The sequence below is a fragment of the Bos mutus genome, chromosome 1 (genome assembly GCF_027580195.1).
Source record: "Bos mutus isolate GX-2022 chromosome 1, NWIPB_WYAK_1.1, whole genome shotgun sequence".
Taxonomy (NCBI): domain Eukaryota; kingdom Metazoa; phylum Chordata; class Mammalia; order Artiodactyla; family Bovidae; genus Bos; species Bos mutus.
In genome coordinates this window covers 58218253-58234970 of record NC_091617.1, presented here as the reverse complement: position 1 = coordinate 58234970, position 16718 = coordinate 58218253, and the positions used below count along the sequence as shown (strand labels likewise).

Sequence of the window (16718 nt, the reverse complement as noted above, 5' to 3'; positions counted from 1 at the left end):
CTCCTGTTACTACAAACACTTAAAGCAAGCTTGATTTGTTTAACTCACTGCCTAGAAATATATTTCAAACACCAGGTTTCCTTTTCTTTAATTTGAAGCTTACACACCCATGACCTGTGAGCTGCATCAAACTAGCCTATAAAAATTTTTGTCCATACAATACTTAAAAATAATTTGAGAGTTTGAGCCAACAGTTAAAGATCAAAAGGTCTCACCAAAAAGAAACCCAGATCTTTTCCAGATTCTAGGAAATATGGCGATCTTAAAATATTAGACCTGAATTTTTGCATGGGACAGATATCTGGAACTGAGTAATAACCGTTCCCTTCAGACAAGCCATGTCTTCTCCAGTTAGACAAAGTACCTGTCACCCCACATTTTATGCCACATCCACTTCACTCATTTGTTCTGTCACCCTGGATACTAGCGGCACTTGGCTTTTCTTTCTTTGCTTACAGTATATGTATTGTTTCCTTGCTTTCTTTGCTTGTGGTATTAAGTTTTAAAGCTTTCCAATAAATGATAATATTGCAAAGGCTATGTGCATACCGGTGCTTCTGTACAAAGCATTATTGAAAATGACAAAATTGGAGTGCAACCAAATTATCCAAAAATAGAGAAATGCTTTAAATTATGTTGATATAGCCATATAATGAAATACTATACAGGGCTTAAAAATGTATGTCTTGAAAGAAGGAAGTTTACAATGTATATGACACCTGTTTTCTAGGAGAAAAAATATTTATACACATAGGGAAAAAGTTGAACTGATGTCTTAGAGCTGGCTTTAAAAATGTATACATGTGTAAAGAAATGTATACAAATAAGTTAATAAATAAGCTTCAAGGGTATCTTTTGTAGATCCCCTTCCATGTGATTTCTTTATTCCATTTTTAACTCATCAGTTAGAACATATCCTGAAGCTGTTTTTCAACTCTGTCTGAAGCTGATTATTCTTCTTGCCTTTATTCTTTAGAGGATACAATTAAGAATAAGATTTTCAAAGTTGTTTTAAATACTTGAGAGGCTCTTCCTGCTTGCCCACGCACTAGACTACCACCATGGCAAAGCAATGCATTGACCTGGAATTGGCTTGTTCTTCTAAAGCACCCTTCGCTGATACCAAAAATTATTCAAAACATTTTGAAAGCATTTTGGAACAGAAAATTTTCACATAAATATGTACTTTGTAATATGAACACAAAAACTCGTGCATCAACTTGTGCCAACTATAGGAGGCAAAACTCACAGGTAAAAGCCATTTAAGCATTTATGGAAACTATTCTGATCCCAGCACTTAGCACAATGCCTGGCAGATAGGAAAGTATTCGTTAAATAAAATGTGAATAAATTTGCACTCTCATCAAAAAGCAACTGACTTGAGCATCAAAAATTAGTCATCTTTTAAATAAAGATCAAACAACAAAATCTGAACTTTACTCATAAAGCTTCCAGATGTAGGTTGGGTGCTTCAGAGTCAATAATGCCATAAATTTTTCCCAGAAAAAGAAATAGTTTGTTTATGTATGTGGTTGAGTACATATACAAGTTTAGGCATAGAGTAAAAAAAGGGATAAGAGGTGGTCCTTTCAAAGATGAGTTTAGTGATAAAGACTCTTCCTCCAGGCAGTGCTAGCTCCACCATTACTGATTTGACTGTTTTGACCATCTGTCTCCACTTCTCTAGATCACTTTCCCTTTGAGCTTTGTAACACCTGTTTTCATGAGTCTCCTGTTCATCAGAGTGCTCCTTCTTGCCCCTTCATCCATTCTCCTTTCTTCTGCCCATAAAATTTACATTTGCCTTCCTTTCTTCCCTCACTGAATTCTTGAAGTTTGTGAGCAGTTTTAGCTTCAACCAGACATTCCTATTGCCTCCCTGAAGATTTGAGTATCTCATCCTGGCTGTGGGCTCTGCTACCACAGATATAGGTTTCCAGCTGCCAAATATACATTCCCACCTGAATGTGCCATCCAGCGTCTCAAACTCCTGCTGCTATCCTTCAAGTATTCTAGAAGCTAGTCATATCAGCTACAAAAACAGTTTGTGCTTTCCTATCCCCATGCTTTTATTCATTCTGTGCCCCTAGCCTAAACTCTAACAGTTGAAACTTTTCCCATATTCCAGGGTCCATCTCAAACACTGCCTTCCTAGAATAACTTTTTCCCCTTGTCCATCATCAAATGATATTTCCCAAGCCACTGAGCCTTCAGAATTTTGTCATCAACCCTTTATGATAATGATCTTATTTTGCATTGTATTTTAGTTATGTGGTGTTTATTTTCTCACATATTCTAAACATTAGGTTTGTGGCTTCTTACTCATTTATGTAGCTATTTTCTAGAGCAGAGTCTTTTGCTCGTAACAGGTGCTCCTTAAATATATGTTGAGTTAAACTGAGTTTATGGATCAGGGGTTGTATGTGTTTTAGGGTTTGACAGACCCAGAAAGTGCCCCCTAACCAAACTGTTTCCCTTACTTTCCAAGCCATAATATCTTGCTTTGGAGACTTTCTCTCTACAAATGGGACTATTCCACTAAGTTGCATCCTTTTTTTGTTTCCGAGCAAGTAAACTATTGACTAGTAAATAGTTAAAATGCTCCACTTTCTAAGATGTACTCATTGTCTCCTGAGAGGGAGCAAGTCTTGCAAGGATAGGCAGAGGTCAAGTTGTTCTCAAGGTAGTAACAAATAGGAAGATGTACCTGAGAGAGGTAGGGTGGTGGAGAGGAGCTTGGGCGATGCCACTTTCTAGTTGTATGCCTTATTTTCTCATCTAGATGTTATCTCACCTAATGTTATCCAGATGATAACACTTTCTACCTTACAGAGGTTATGAGTCTAAGTAAATAGTAATAAACAGTAAATAATAAATACTAAACAAGAGTACTTGGAATAATATCTGGTATACTATAATTGCTACATGTTGGCTATTAAGTATTCACATACATGGCGTATATAGTATATATAGCCATATGTATATGAAGTATATATGTATATATACTTGATACATAATATTAATACATATACATTTAACAATTATTATAGCTGTTATAATTGTTATGTCACCCCATGAACCTGATGTCACATCCCAAAGAAACTTCTGGATAGCCAGAGACCTTCTGGGAATGGAGCATGTAAAAGAAAATAGAACAGGCATTGTCAGACAGACCAATGTGTGACACATAGCACTGTACTCTGCTAAGTCACTTCAGTCATGTCCAACTCTTTGCGACCCCATGAACTGTAGCCTGCCAGGCTCCTTTGTCAGTGGGATTTTCCAGGCAAGAGTACTGGAGTGGGTTGCCATTTCCTTCTCCAGGGGATCTTCCTGACCCAGGGATCAAACCCAGGTGTCTTATGTCTCCTGCATTGCAGCCAAGTTCTTTACTACTAGCAATACCTTGGAAGCTTCAACACACAGTACTGCCACCTCTCAACTTTGCACCTTAAGGAATTTACTTAAACTCTCTGAGCCTCAGCTTCTTCATCAACATAACCAGAATGCCTACTTTTACATTTTCGTTGAGGATTAAGTGAGCTTTTGTTCTCCCTAGTGATTTTAAATGGAGAAGGAAATGACAACCCACTCCAGTACTCTTGCCTGGAAAATCCCATGGACGGAGGAGCCTGGTAAGCTACAGTTCATGGGGTCGCAAAGAGTCGGACATGACTGAGAGACTTCACTTTCACTTTTCACTGTCATGCATTGGAGAAGGAAATGGCAACCCACTCCAGTATTATTGCCTGGAGAATCCCGGGGACGGAGGAGCCTGGTGGGCTGCTGTCTATGGGGTCGCACAGAGTCGGACACGACTGACGTGACTTAGCAGCAGCAGCAGCGATTTTAAAATTGGATCTCATTCTTTTGGTGATTCCTTTCCTTTTCCTAAACTTCACAGTTGTTTTCTTGACAAATTAGAGTCTAGACTTTTTGTTTGGAACCAAACTTGAAAGAAATGGATGGCATTGTAAAAAAAAAAAAAAAAAAAACTGGTGGCAGTACTGGCTAATAATTTCAAATTATCAATAATTTAATGCAGTAGTGAAATGTTAAAATATGCATCAATTAATATGCACCAAGCCTGATAGACAACAAATACTTATCAAACTGTGGCTAAATCCTTAATCTAGAACAAACTTACCAGTCAGACCAAGTTTGTTTTTTTTCTAATGAAATATGTTCTATCTATGGAAATAATTAACTGTACTAATTCACAGGTCTTACAATTGGTCATTTTTTTAAGCACAAGAATTTTTACTGAAAACAGAAAGTCCTTTCTATGTAGTCCTATTAGGAAGGGTTTTTTTTTTTTTTTTTGGCGGGGGCAGAGGGGAACAAAGGAAGAAAAACGGTCTTGCAAATATCTACAAATTCCCGGATATTAGGATCTGAAAGAGAAAGAAGCTTGGAATGCACCTTCTCACATTTAGTCCTGTAGTTGTAGTGCTGTGATGTGGCACTTAATGCTCTAGGGGACCTCGAGCATTACAAATGCAACCAAAAGTCTCATAAAAAAACGAGCCTCTTAACAGTATGTGAGCTGGTCTGCAATGGCCTCAGGAAATCCCCCCAGCTATTCACGTCCTTTTTATCCACTACATTCTCTGACTCAAAGGGAAACCTCACTTCACCTCCTTGACCAGAATTGAGCAGACATTGATTTGGTTACCCGGCGCTTTGCTTATTCATTTATTAGTCTTCATAATTTGTATTCCACTAGAACAAAAGAATATATCTCTTCTTTGCATTAATTTAAGGATGTGCACATGTGAGTTTGTGAGAGAGTGCGTGTTTATGTTTTTGTAACTTTGTGGGTAGCCTGCTTTAATTTAGTCTATCTAGAGTCTAAACTGGAGTATGTACTCACCATCCCCTTCATCGTGCAGAGTGATTCTGCTTGACATCTTAGCTGAATTCCTATAAATGTTGCAGGTAAAGTGAGCTTTTTAAAAGAGAATCATGTTTTTCTATTCACTTCTATAATTAGTCAGGTTAAGTGTCACATGGGAAAAAAAAATGTCCCAGTCCATAATTTAAAAAAAAAAAATTAAGAATCACAACCTTCACCTTAGTGAAAACGATGCCTTTATCTATGGGCACTTTATGTGGTTTAATTGCCCCCAAGAAAAGCCAATAAGAAGTGAATCTAATTAAAAAGCAGATATTTTGGAAACAAATGCTATGTATAAATGTCTGTACTGGAGATAATAGGAAATTCATAGAAGTATAAGTCAGGGTTTATCCTCAACAAGCATATAGTCTAATTAAGGATGTACAACAGAAAAGATGGGGTTATATATCAAAATTAAAGGTTTAAATAACCATTTTAGGTATTTAGATATATTTGTTACACAATTACATTAATTATTTACAGTAAAATATACCAGGTAATTTCCCTTCCATTGGAAAGACTCATTGATTCGGTACCATATATTCTTTTTTTTTTGTTTTTTGGTACCATATATTCTTAAAGCTACTGAAAGGCAACAACCTGTGACCACGTCATCTGAACTCGACTCATAGGTTAATTTAAACAAAGGTTAGGCAATTCAAGCAATAATAATTTGCCAATAAATTGGCAAAATATATGTTCCTGTCCTTTTAAATGTTGAGCACTCAGTAACTAAGCTACAGATTTTTCTTCAGGAATACTTGTTGAACTGATAGACATTTCTAAGTAGATGTTTGATGTAAATTAACTGAGAAATGGGCTTCCCTGGTAGCTCAGTTGGTAAAGAATCCACCTGCAATGCAGGAGACCCCGGTTTGCCTTTGAAGATATTTTCACTCCTCAATACCAGCTTTTGATGCCATGTTTTCTTTTCTTTTTCTGCTTTATAGCACTGAATTTGTTCTTAGGGAATATGTTCAGGGTAGAATTGGCCAGAACAGAGCCATAATAAATTTTGCAGCAACGTCTATGATCAGTTGATCATAATCAACCCAAAGATCATGTAGGAACTTAAAGGAAGTAACATCCTTGGTAACCACCTTAGCTCTAACCTGACAAAGAGATTAGTGTAAGTTCAAGAGAAAACCATGGTGGTATATACACCTTAAATGTCTGAAAGTATGCAGACTACCATACACGGTGTTTCCATATATACCTTTACTCTTCGGTTGAAGTGTAAATAATCACATCAATAATGCCAAGCAAATGGGATCTTTAGCTTACAAAGCATTTGGAATATATTATACTTTTTGCTCTTCAACTTGTGATCTCAACAACTTGTGAAATTATTAAGTCACATATCCACATTTTACAGTGAAAAATCTATGAAGCTTAAAAGGGTAGATGACTTGCTTAAGGACACAGAGCTCTTACAAGGTGCAGCTGCTTCCCCCGATGCACACGATGTGACTGGTTCAGAGGAAGCTGCAACCCAAAAGCAACCCCTTTCCACACCACAACAATCCTGCAAGGCACATAGACTTTAATCATGAGAGGATGGAAGAGCCCTTGGTCCAAAAGGCATAATTGCTATGATTTCATGCAAGAAGGAAAACTGATGGTTAGCTATCTTTTACAACATATATGTGCCCCGCCTTTATAGAGCATTGGCCATTACTGTGAATTTTCATTACTAAGAGATTGGATAAAGTCCTGATGATTTTCCATAAAAATTATGATTCTGTCTAACCCATTGAGAGATATTTTTGGGCTCCTTAAGAGCTTGGACTTCAATATCTGAAAAACTCTCAATCTGGACAACCCTTTCCACCTACTAGGATTTATGTCTTCTCCATTGAAAAATCTGAGAATATAGTCAGTTGTCTTTGGGCTGGCTTCCTGGAGCTTCTTGCTTAGTTAATATGGTATGGAAATGAAAGCAATCATGGGCCACTTTACTAAAACTGACTGGTGCTGGGAATTTATAAAGAAGTATGACTGAATCTCACAAGCCACAGGCTTTCATTGGCACTATAGCATTCAAAACTGCCACTACATTTTGCTACTTGATGAACAGAAAGGTGGAGTTCTTGAATCAAAAGATTCAGCACCTGGTTCTAGAAGCTAAAAATGTCAGTGGGTTCTCCACTCATTATCACATCCTTTAAAACTCTACAGACTTACAGGCTTCATTTTGGCTTGGAGAATTAGACCTAACATTTGAGCTTCTTGAATTCTTTTTTACTAATATTACTTAGTTAATGTGATTATTAAGGGGATATCCCCCACACTTTGGTCCCAGGACACTTGCAGTTCAAATAGATATTTCTTCCATAATAATAATGCTGCAGTTATATCCCTGGGACTTGAACCCCTGGAGAGGGGAAGAGCAACTCACTCCAGTATTCTTGTCTGAAGAATCCCCTGGACAGATGAGCCTGGTGGGCTACAGTCCATGGGGTCACAAAGAGTCAGACACAACTGAGGGACTAACACTTTTATAAAGCATATAGTGTTTTCATATTCATGATCTGTTTATCCTTTTGCATAGAGAGGGCAATAATATTGTCATTCCCTTTTTGTACTTGATGAGATAAACTAAGAACACGATCTAAGGTCATATAGTGGGCACATGACAGAGCCACAATTAAATCCACCCTGATGAACAGGTGATATCACTCATAGTCCAAGAGGTTTTTCACTATACTTGCCAGACCTCACAGATTTGTCCTATGGTTCTTAAATGGACTTTAGAATTATCTAAAGGGCTTCTTGGGCTTCCCTGGTGGCTAAGCTGGTAAAGAATCTGCCTCAGTGCAGGAGACTTGGGTTTGATCCCTGGGTTGGGAAGATCCCTTGGAGAAGGGAACAGCTGCCGACTCCAGTACTCTGGCCAAGAGAATTCCATAGACTGTATAGTCCATGAGATCACAAAGAGTCAGACACAACTGAGCAACTTTCACTTTCAAAGGGCACTCATATATTCACAGGCATTCAGATATTCACCTCTGAGTATCTGGTTCACTAGGTCTAGAGTAGGATGCGGGAATTTATTTTTCTAAGAAGTTTCTAGGTAATGCTGATGCGGCCAAGAACCACTCTTTCAGGAGCACTGTCCTACAGATTGTGCATGTATCTGAGTGGCCATGATATATATAGGCAAGACAGTCCTAAAAAGGAAGTTAGTTTTGCATCATGTTGCCTTATGCTGCTGCTTTTCTCCCTTTCTGACCTCCACAAGGTAAAAGTGAAACAAATGTGGGATGTGGGGCTAGCAAGGGAGCACCTCACTGTTTAGAGAAAATTTAGGGCTCCTGGTCTCCAAGAATCACACAGCAAAACCCTTCAGTTTGCTTTTAACTAAAACCTACTGTTGAGTGTGGTAGATTAACTTGCTGCTGAGTACCAACCCGCCACTGAAGAACTATTTGTTATAAGACTAAACATAGGCAAACATCATTAGATGGATCCATAGGCAACTCATCTGTTAACCAAGATGTCCATTAAGATAGATTTCTCCATGTCAGCTTAGGAGGAAGTTCTTAGAGGAAAGAGGGAGAGATCCATTCTTGACCTATTCTAGTCAATATTTTTCTGAAGACTGGTAAGAAGTCTTGTATCACAAGCTCAGTTTGAACCAACAGGTAATATATCTACTTTTTTTTTTTTTTAAAAAGCTAAGAAATATTTTAGCTGTTTAAAATGATGTCCAGATAGAGGTAGCTGGTGGTAGAGCTGGTTCCCCGGGAGCTCTTAGGGAAGAATCTGTTTCCTGACCTTTTCTAGCTTCCGAAGGCCATCTGCACTCCTTGGCTTATGACCCCTTCCACAAGTAACTCCAACCTCTTGTTTTTGTCATCACATCTCTTACTATTAGCTCCGACCCACCTGTCTCTGTCTTATAGGAACACTGGTAATTACATTTAGCTCACATCCATAAGACTGCTTTGCTCTATAAGGTACCATTTGTAGGTTCTGGGGTAAGAATGTGGATATCTTTCTCAGGGTCATTATTTGGCCTACCACAGTCCTGTTGTGGCATGTCTATCAGACTACAGTTGAAATGTAGATTCCCTTTCTCAGCACCAGAATTTAACAGGCTCTTTAATAAAAAAAACTATACGTGCAAAAGGAGTATGGCCAGGGCTAGGAAAGGCAAGAGTGTGACAGCCCTCTTGCCCAGTGTGACTGAGAAGGGCATGGGACCAGGAAACAGACAAAACTGGGTTCTAGTACTTATCAGATAAAATAAGCCACTTAGCTTTCCTCTGTAAACTGAAAGAACCAGAGAATCTCCTAAATACTCACCTAGGTCTAAGATCCTATGCTTTTATAAAATCAATCAGGCTGTTTCTAGATGACATTTTAAATTTAAAACCAAGAGTTTGTTTACTATCTCTAATATTGAGTATAAATATTGTCCAGTTTTCTTTTGAATTTAAAAACTCACCTAAATGTAGAACGTGTTATCCAAGGACTTCTTACTGAAAAAAAAATAGTGCTTACTCTATAAAAATCTCTAGTACTACAAGTGTTTCTCCCTTACTAATTCTTAAATATCCCATCCAATAATACTACTTTAGTCTAAGCATCCAATCACTAGGCTTACACCAAAAAGTATAACCCTGTTACATATTGGAAACTTAAGGCACATAGAAAATAAATTGCAATTGCAGATGAAGAACTACAAGTGTTAACAATTGTTGCCTCCAGCTTGTCTGAGATATCATCTGCCAACATGGCCAGTTGTGATACCAGACAATACATTAAATACGGCAAGTAGAGTGTGAAGACCTCATCCTGAAGATCTCAGTCTCAAGGCATGAGTAACAAAGTAGACGACAGTCACTGAATGACAGCTGTCCGTTATTACAGGAGTCGAAGAGGTGGGAAAGGGCTTGGATTTTATTCTTTTTTTTTTTAATTTGTCTTGTTCTCCGATAAGGACATGGAAGTTGACCACTGATTCTCAAAAGGAAACATAGCTAGTTTGATACAGATCTCTCTACAGTATTAGAGTCATCCCACAAACACCAGTTTCAAATGATGATTTACAGAGGACCACAAAGAATAATTTGGAGGAAGTTTATAGGAAGGAAAGCTTTGAGAGCTGAACCAGAAAAGTTGCTTGAAAGTCAATCAAATTATGGCATACATTGAATTATGGCATTTATTATTATGTGCAGAGTATGCATGGAATTGTGAACTAAAAGCTGAGGAAGCAAAGGTCTAGAAACTGTCATGCATAGTAAATAAATTAACCCTTTATTCTCTTTCTGTGTTCCTTATATTTGGTGATTTGTTCATACAAATGTACACTGAAAAGGACTAGAAAACCTTTCTCTGCAGTGGAAGCATTTAACTATTTGTGCACATGATTAAATGGATGCCTGTAGGAGATTTTCTTCGGTATCACGTAGACACAACCAGTATTTCAAAGGCCAAGAATTCTTTGGGTAAAGGAAATGGGTGGTGTCTGTTTATGACTGTCAAACTTTTCGAAGCTTATTGAATGAGGAAGCCTTTTCTGTTTCTTCTATAATTTGAAGATTATTCTAGTAATATGTTTGGTGGAAAAAAAATGTTGCTAAATAAGTCAGGATCTAATAACTGGATTAACGACTGTTCTAAAACCTATAAGTTCAGTATACTGTGTCATTTAGGTCCTAGTCTTACTTTCTACTTTAAAATATTAGTTTTCATTGCTATTTTTTATGCTGGAAACTACATAGTATAAGGAAATCAGCTTATCATGAGCAGGTCATCAGTTCTTGAAATATCTGCCCATGATAAAAAAAAAATGATTGGAATCTTGTCACCAAGGAAATGGTTTAAAAATCTGTTTATTTCAGTGCCAAATGAAAATCTCAGCTTCAACTAGTTATCTGTATTTTGCAACGACTTTAATTCTTTTGCCCATTCATTCATTACATGGCTACTATGTATTAATCATTTAGAAAAAGAACACCCTAGATGATTATACAAACCTTAAATATAACTATATGTTTGTGTGTGTTCCTATGCTTTTTTAAAGAGCACATTTGTGACAGGAAGTGAAGAATGGCATAGTCAGGGAAAAATTAAAGAGACACGATGTAATTATCCGAACTGGAATTAAGCCAATTAATAACCCGTGTGCTAACACTACCCTCAAAGTGCTGAAAATGCCGTCAGATATTTAAATGCCCTGGGTGGTCATAGCCAGCAGTGTTCACCTCATCTGTTTTCAACACCATCCAGGGACATGGGTGACCCTGGCTTCTGAGGAAGGGCTGCCACCTGAAGCAAGCTGCAGAGGAGGGACAAGTTGCACAATCCGAGCGCAAGGTTTGCTCAAGAGCTTGTGCATAGATTTTCACTTATTTTCTAATGAAATCAATACACTGGTATTTTATGCATCTGTTCATTTATTCAACACATATTTACTGAATACCTTCCGTGTGCCAGCCCAGCATCATGGCTGAGGATGCAGGCTTTAAAGTCAGATTGCCTGGGTTTCATCTCCAACTCCACACTTGCTAGCTGTGTGCTCTTGAGCAAGTCACCTAACTCTTCTATGCCTCGATTTTCTTTTCTATGAAGTGAGGATTGGTAATTCACAGGGCACTAAAGTTTGATGAAAATAAGTACATAACAGAGTGCTTATCACAAATCAAGCGCTCAGTGATATATTGAATATTATTGTTATTATTATTATTATTGTTAACCAGGAAATATGCCAAAGTCTGGAGACAAGAAGATCATATACCCCTCAGAGAATCCTTGAATTTTACATTCCAGAATTTAGGGCCCTAAACTTTACTCTTTTGAATAGAAATCTGTGTATTAGATCCTTGATGTACTATGTGTCTTGAACTTGCATGCTTTGACCGTAACACACTCAGCACATCTATAGTACGTAGTTTTGTTTATTCACACCCTGATTGTCTGCCTACCTCAATAAAAACTACCATGTAATTAATGACCATGAGCTCTATCTGTGTTAACTCATGTCATCCTCAAAATAACTTTATGGGGTGGATATCACCACCTTATACAGGTAGGGAAACTGAGCCTCTGAGAGCAGCTGTGACTTTTGCACTGTTATAATGGTCCATTTGAGGCTAAAGCTCATTCCCCTTTCACACAGATCACCCAGAACGCATTCACTAAGGACTGCACAGTCTTCCCTGGGTTCTTGCCTGTCTGATGCTTTGAGACCTACCTGCAGGAGGCCCTGCCGGTGTCAAAATCACTGATTCCTCTTTTCCCTGAATCAACTGATGATGGAGAGTGTGTTTTAGACATGCCGCAGCAGCCATTGTTAAAGAGGTTGGCAGGCAAATAAACTAAATTACTCTGGCCATGACCTCTCTCAGATTACTTGCCTACGACTGGGCTTCTAGGTGCCTGACATTTCTTTCAGTTTTCTTCTCTCGCCCTAAGTAGCAATGTCGTTGCTGAAGCATGACCGAGAGTTTTTGCTTTTATGTACACCACCATTCTTGTTTTAGGACAAGAGATTTAATCTCTCCAGTAACATCTGATGGCACTGTTCTCTTCATAAGCACCTCTTCCCCCTTAAAAAAATTTTTACCTTCAATTATCTGCTGTAAGAGGGAGATTCTTCCTGAATATGATCATGTGTGTTCTAAAAAGATACCATCAATTATGTGGGTAGATGATACAGTGTCCCCTTTCTAATTGAGTAACTCGTTTCAATTGAAATATATAGGAAGAGTTGCCTATAGCACATCTTCCAGGTAACAAATCTCATCCGTGACTGAAAATGATACTGTAAGCTGAAAGACAACCACTTTCACCCACAGTGTGCCTATATTTTAAAAATGAGCTGTATGAAAGAACCACATCTTTTTACCTGGTGATGTATAGCAGATGAAATTCACAAAGAGAATTGCAAACTCTGGGAGAGGTCTTTGTAGATCGATCCACTGGTCTTCACCAGCTTGGAGTGTGGCACCAGCTATAACTTGCTGAGACCGGGCCTGTACAATGTTATAGTTTTCTGCTTTTCTCTGAGAACGAATTAAGCACTTAAATCCCTAGAATTCAAAATGAACCAAAAAAAAAAAAAAAGATTTTTTTTTTTCCAGTTAGCCACTTAGATGTTTTTAAAAATTAGAGGTCTGGGCACTAACTATATAGATGGAAGTATCTGGTTATTCTGGAGACAACAGTGATTTCGATACCTGTTGGGCCAGAATTTGTAAAGAAAGCTAGAAGTTGGCTAATCTGATGGGCCACTTGAGCCCTGGGTTCTGATGTCGACACTGCCATTGCCCTTGTGATTTATTAGCCTGAGTCTCTAGTCCTCAGTTTACTTATCTGCTAAATGAGGGCGTTGGAGAGATTCATCTCTGTGGCTTTTCCCGGCTCTGGTACTCTTGGGTCTGCGAATCGCCTTCAGTGTCTGCCATAGTCTGCCTTGCCAGCTCTGTTTGTCACAAAGATTAATCTATTTTAACTGTACCTTGGAGTGCTCCCGGGAGAGGAGGATGGATGGATTGTTTTGCACCTATTATTGCATCAGAACTTTTGCCTTTTTAGAAGAGATCGTGCCGTGCCTAAAATCTGTCTGCCTGTCTGCCCACTGACTTTGTCTGTGCTGATCTCTTGCCACGGTGCCTCTTCTTCCAGCATCCATCTCCCTCCAAGATCTAGACTCGGCATCCGACTGTACCTGTCTTGTTCTCTGCAGCATCTGTCTGCTACACTCCTAGACCATCGTTAATAAACTTTCACACATTACACACAGACCCTAATATGTTGGCACCTGCATATAAATATCTACCGTTGATAAAACTAGGGGAGAAAACTCCATTTTTGAAAAAAGACCTCTATCTAGTGCCATTTATATTTGCACTTTTTGTTTAGTTGTAAGTTTTAATAGTTCCCCCTTTGAGGATTTGTCAGTACGAGCAGTATTGCTTATCAGAACACACCAACAGTCTTTTTGTAATATTCGCTTTTCCCCTTTGGTTCAGCCGAGCCTGCTGACAGATCATTCAAATTCAATTGTTTTATGTCTAAGCCGAACAGCTAATTAAAGTAGGGATGATTAACCTGACTGGCAGTGTCGCTCTCCCTCTCGCGCGCTCTCTCCCTCTCCCTTTCTCTCTCTCCCTCCCTCCTGTTCCAATCAGTCTTTTTCTCACACACTCTCTCTCTCCTTCCGTGTCTCTCTCTCTCTCTCCCTCTGTCTCTCTCCCCCCCCTTCTCTCTCTCTCCCCCCCTCTCCTCTCTCTCGGTCTCTCCCTCCCTCGGTTGGTCTCTCTCTCTCTCTCTCTCTCTCTCTCTCTGTCTCTTGCTCTACTGTTTTTTTTTTTTTTTTTCCTCTCTCTCTCTCCTAAACGTGGTCTGCTTGCTGATGGCAGAATGGCACTCGGAGATTTGTGCATTGTGTCTGGTTTCCTACGGGCAGGCTGACCCAGTGCCTCCAGGGACTTATCAATAGACCACTCAGAAGAGACACAGACAGGAGAGAGGAGGAGGGGTGGGGGGAGAGAGAGAGAATCAATATCAAGAATAGAAGGAGCTCCGAAGCCATTTTTTTTTTAAAGAAGTATCGGGACTTGGGAGAGGGTGACAAAGAAGGTTTTTCAAAGAGGCAGTGGAGGAGGTTCTAATAAATTTGGAAGGAAACAGTTCCCTGTCTTGGGAAAAGGAGAACTCCTGACTGATTAGCATTCACACCAGGTATGAGATGTTCGCTACCCCTTATCACTGTGTCGCAACGGAGATGGAAAAGCCTTTTTTTTTTTTTAGGAGACTGAGGGAGCATGTATTTCGCTGTGTTTGTTGTTGGGGGGTAAGGGGGTGGTGTGAGATCTGTGGGCATTTGTGTATGGGAGCAGAAAGAATGGAAGCAGTACAACGGGGGGTGGGAAAGAGTATGGAGTACGTTACTGTCTTCCCTGTCTTTGTGCACCCCTGGGGGGTCACCCAAGTTCATTTCTAGCAGGTGGATTTAGACGGGAGTTACTTAACGCTTGACCGCCAGTTTTGAAAAAAAGAAAAAGAAAAAAAAAACGCTGCTTCCTATGTCTATTAAAGGAAGCTCCAATTTCTCTCTCTCTCTCTCTCCCCTCTCTCTCCTCTCTCTCTCTTCCTCTCTCTCTCTCTTCCTGTCTCTCTCTCTCTCTCTGCCCCCCCCCCATCTCTCTTCCCCTCTCTCCCTCTCCCTCTCTCTTCTTTTTTTCCTCTTCTAACCAGACAGCGGGAGGGTTCCTGGCTCCCAGCCAGCCCAAAAGCCTCTAAGTGTTTTGCACTTGTTTCAGGGAGTAGCTGCCCGGGGATTTTTCAGCATTTTCACTAGAGAACAAAGAGTTCTTTACAAAGGGAAGGGGTGGTGGGGGGAGTGAGCTTAATGTCTGATATATGTTTTTCTATTTTTATTAGTTTTTCGCCTAAAAAGAGAGACAGGAACAGAACATTCACTCTATAAAGACACAAAGACATTCCCAAAGAAATCCAGTTATCTTTTCTCCCCATCACCCCAATATATATATACATAAAAAATAAAAAGGAAAAAGACTAATTAAGTTGGATATGTTGCTCTTTTCTCTTCTTTTAATCTTTCTAAATCCGACTTTTCTTATGCTCACTCCATGGTATTTTTTTCTACTCACAATAAAAGTTGTTCAGGATACATCCTCTCTTACTATCTCTTTTACCCAATTCTGGGTCCCTAAAATCCTGTGGGGCAGAGAACAAGACTCCACAAAATAATCAGTTTAGTGGCAAGAACATCTTCTACTTTTGCCACTTGAGTAAAAAGTTAACTATGGGATTTGGGTTCCCAAAATACCAATGGGGTACATTAGTTCATTCGGTCTCACAAGTTTTTGCATCCGTTTAAAAGGTACCGCTGTGTCGCTTGTCAGTTATTAAGACAAGGTACTAAAGGAACAGATATTTGTATTATATTTTTGTTTCTATTTAATGATGTAAATGGCAAAAAAAACCCCAGAGAGATTACTGCCCATCCGTGATCTACTAGTTCAAGTGAAATATAGTCTAGACAGAGATTTTTCTATGATTCTGATGGCCACGTAGCTTTGCGTGTTCTCCATTTGATTTTTCTGCCTATGCATGTGTATTTTCACCATAAATTTGTGTTTGTAGCAAACATTCCAGAGTGCTTATCATTTTCAAATTAATGCTCCAACAAAAGAAGAAAGAAATCATGTGAACTGTCTGTGCAAAATGTGTAAACAATTCCACCTTTTATATATGCTGTACATTTATATCTTTATACTAACATCCTTGAATTGTAAACTCAATGTTTTCTTTCTAAAAGTTTTCCTCCTAATGTGTTTATATTTTGATTGCTATTTGAAAATCTCTTTAGGATACTTAATAGACACAAAACTGAACAAGGGGGAAATTCACAAGCACCACAAAAATCCTTAAATATATACTATAGGCAGTACCTAACTACAAATAACTATTTAACTAAGTGGAAACCAGCTACAACAGTTGTTTCAAGGTTCAGAAACTCTTTCCTTTCCTTTTATTTTTTTTCATCCACTGAAAATATAATCTGTTTTTGTCCCTGGGGTGGGAAACTGTAGGGAAAATATAGATATATACATTTTTCCATATTTTTAGAATACATTTATGTAACTACTTCTCAGGGATGTAATACATAACAGGGCAGAGAGTGGTGTCTAGTCAGTAAACCCTTCTGGCTGGGAGGTGTGAGCGCCTTATGTTTGAAGTAACTTGATAACAAGGAGTCTTTTCGGAAAACCTTAGTGTGTATGTGTTGCCTCAGTAATGACCCATCAGAGAAAAAAACAAGAGCTAGGTGGCCAGTGTT

At 38.8% G+C, this 16718-nt stretch overlaps 1 protein-coding gene across 27 annotated transcripts in view; it reads left to right on the top strand.

Annotated features, from left to right (window-relative positions):
* ZBTB20 (zinc finger and BTB domain containing 20) overlaps positions 1 to 16718 on the top strand; it is an 865400-nt gene that overhangs the window by 696154 nt on the left and 152528 nt on the right. For 2 of the 27 annotated variants that reach the window (XM_070369772.1, XM_070369745.1), the window contains exon 1: positions 14283 to 14593. The exons of the other annotated variants lie outside the window; for them this stretch is intronic. The gene's annotated coding sequence lies outside the window, so the exon portion shown is untranslated. Of the gene's footprint in view, positions 1 to 14282; positions 14594 to 16718 lie in introns of those variants that run through there. 27 annotated transcript variants of the gene reach the window in all.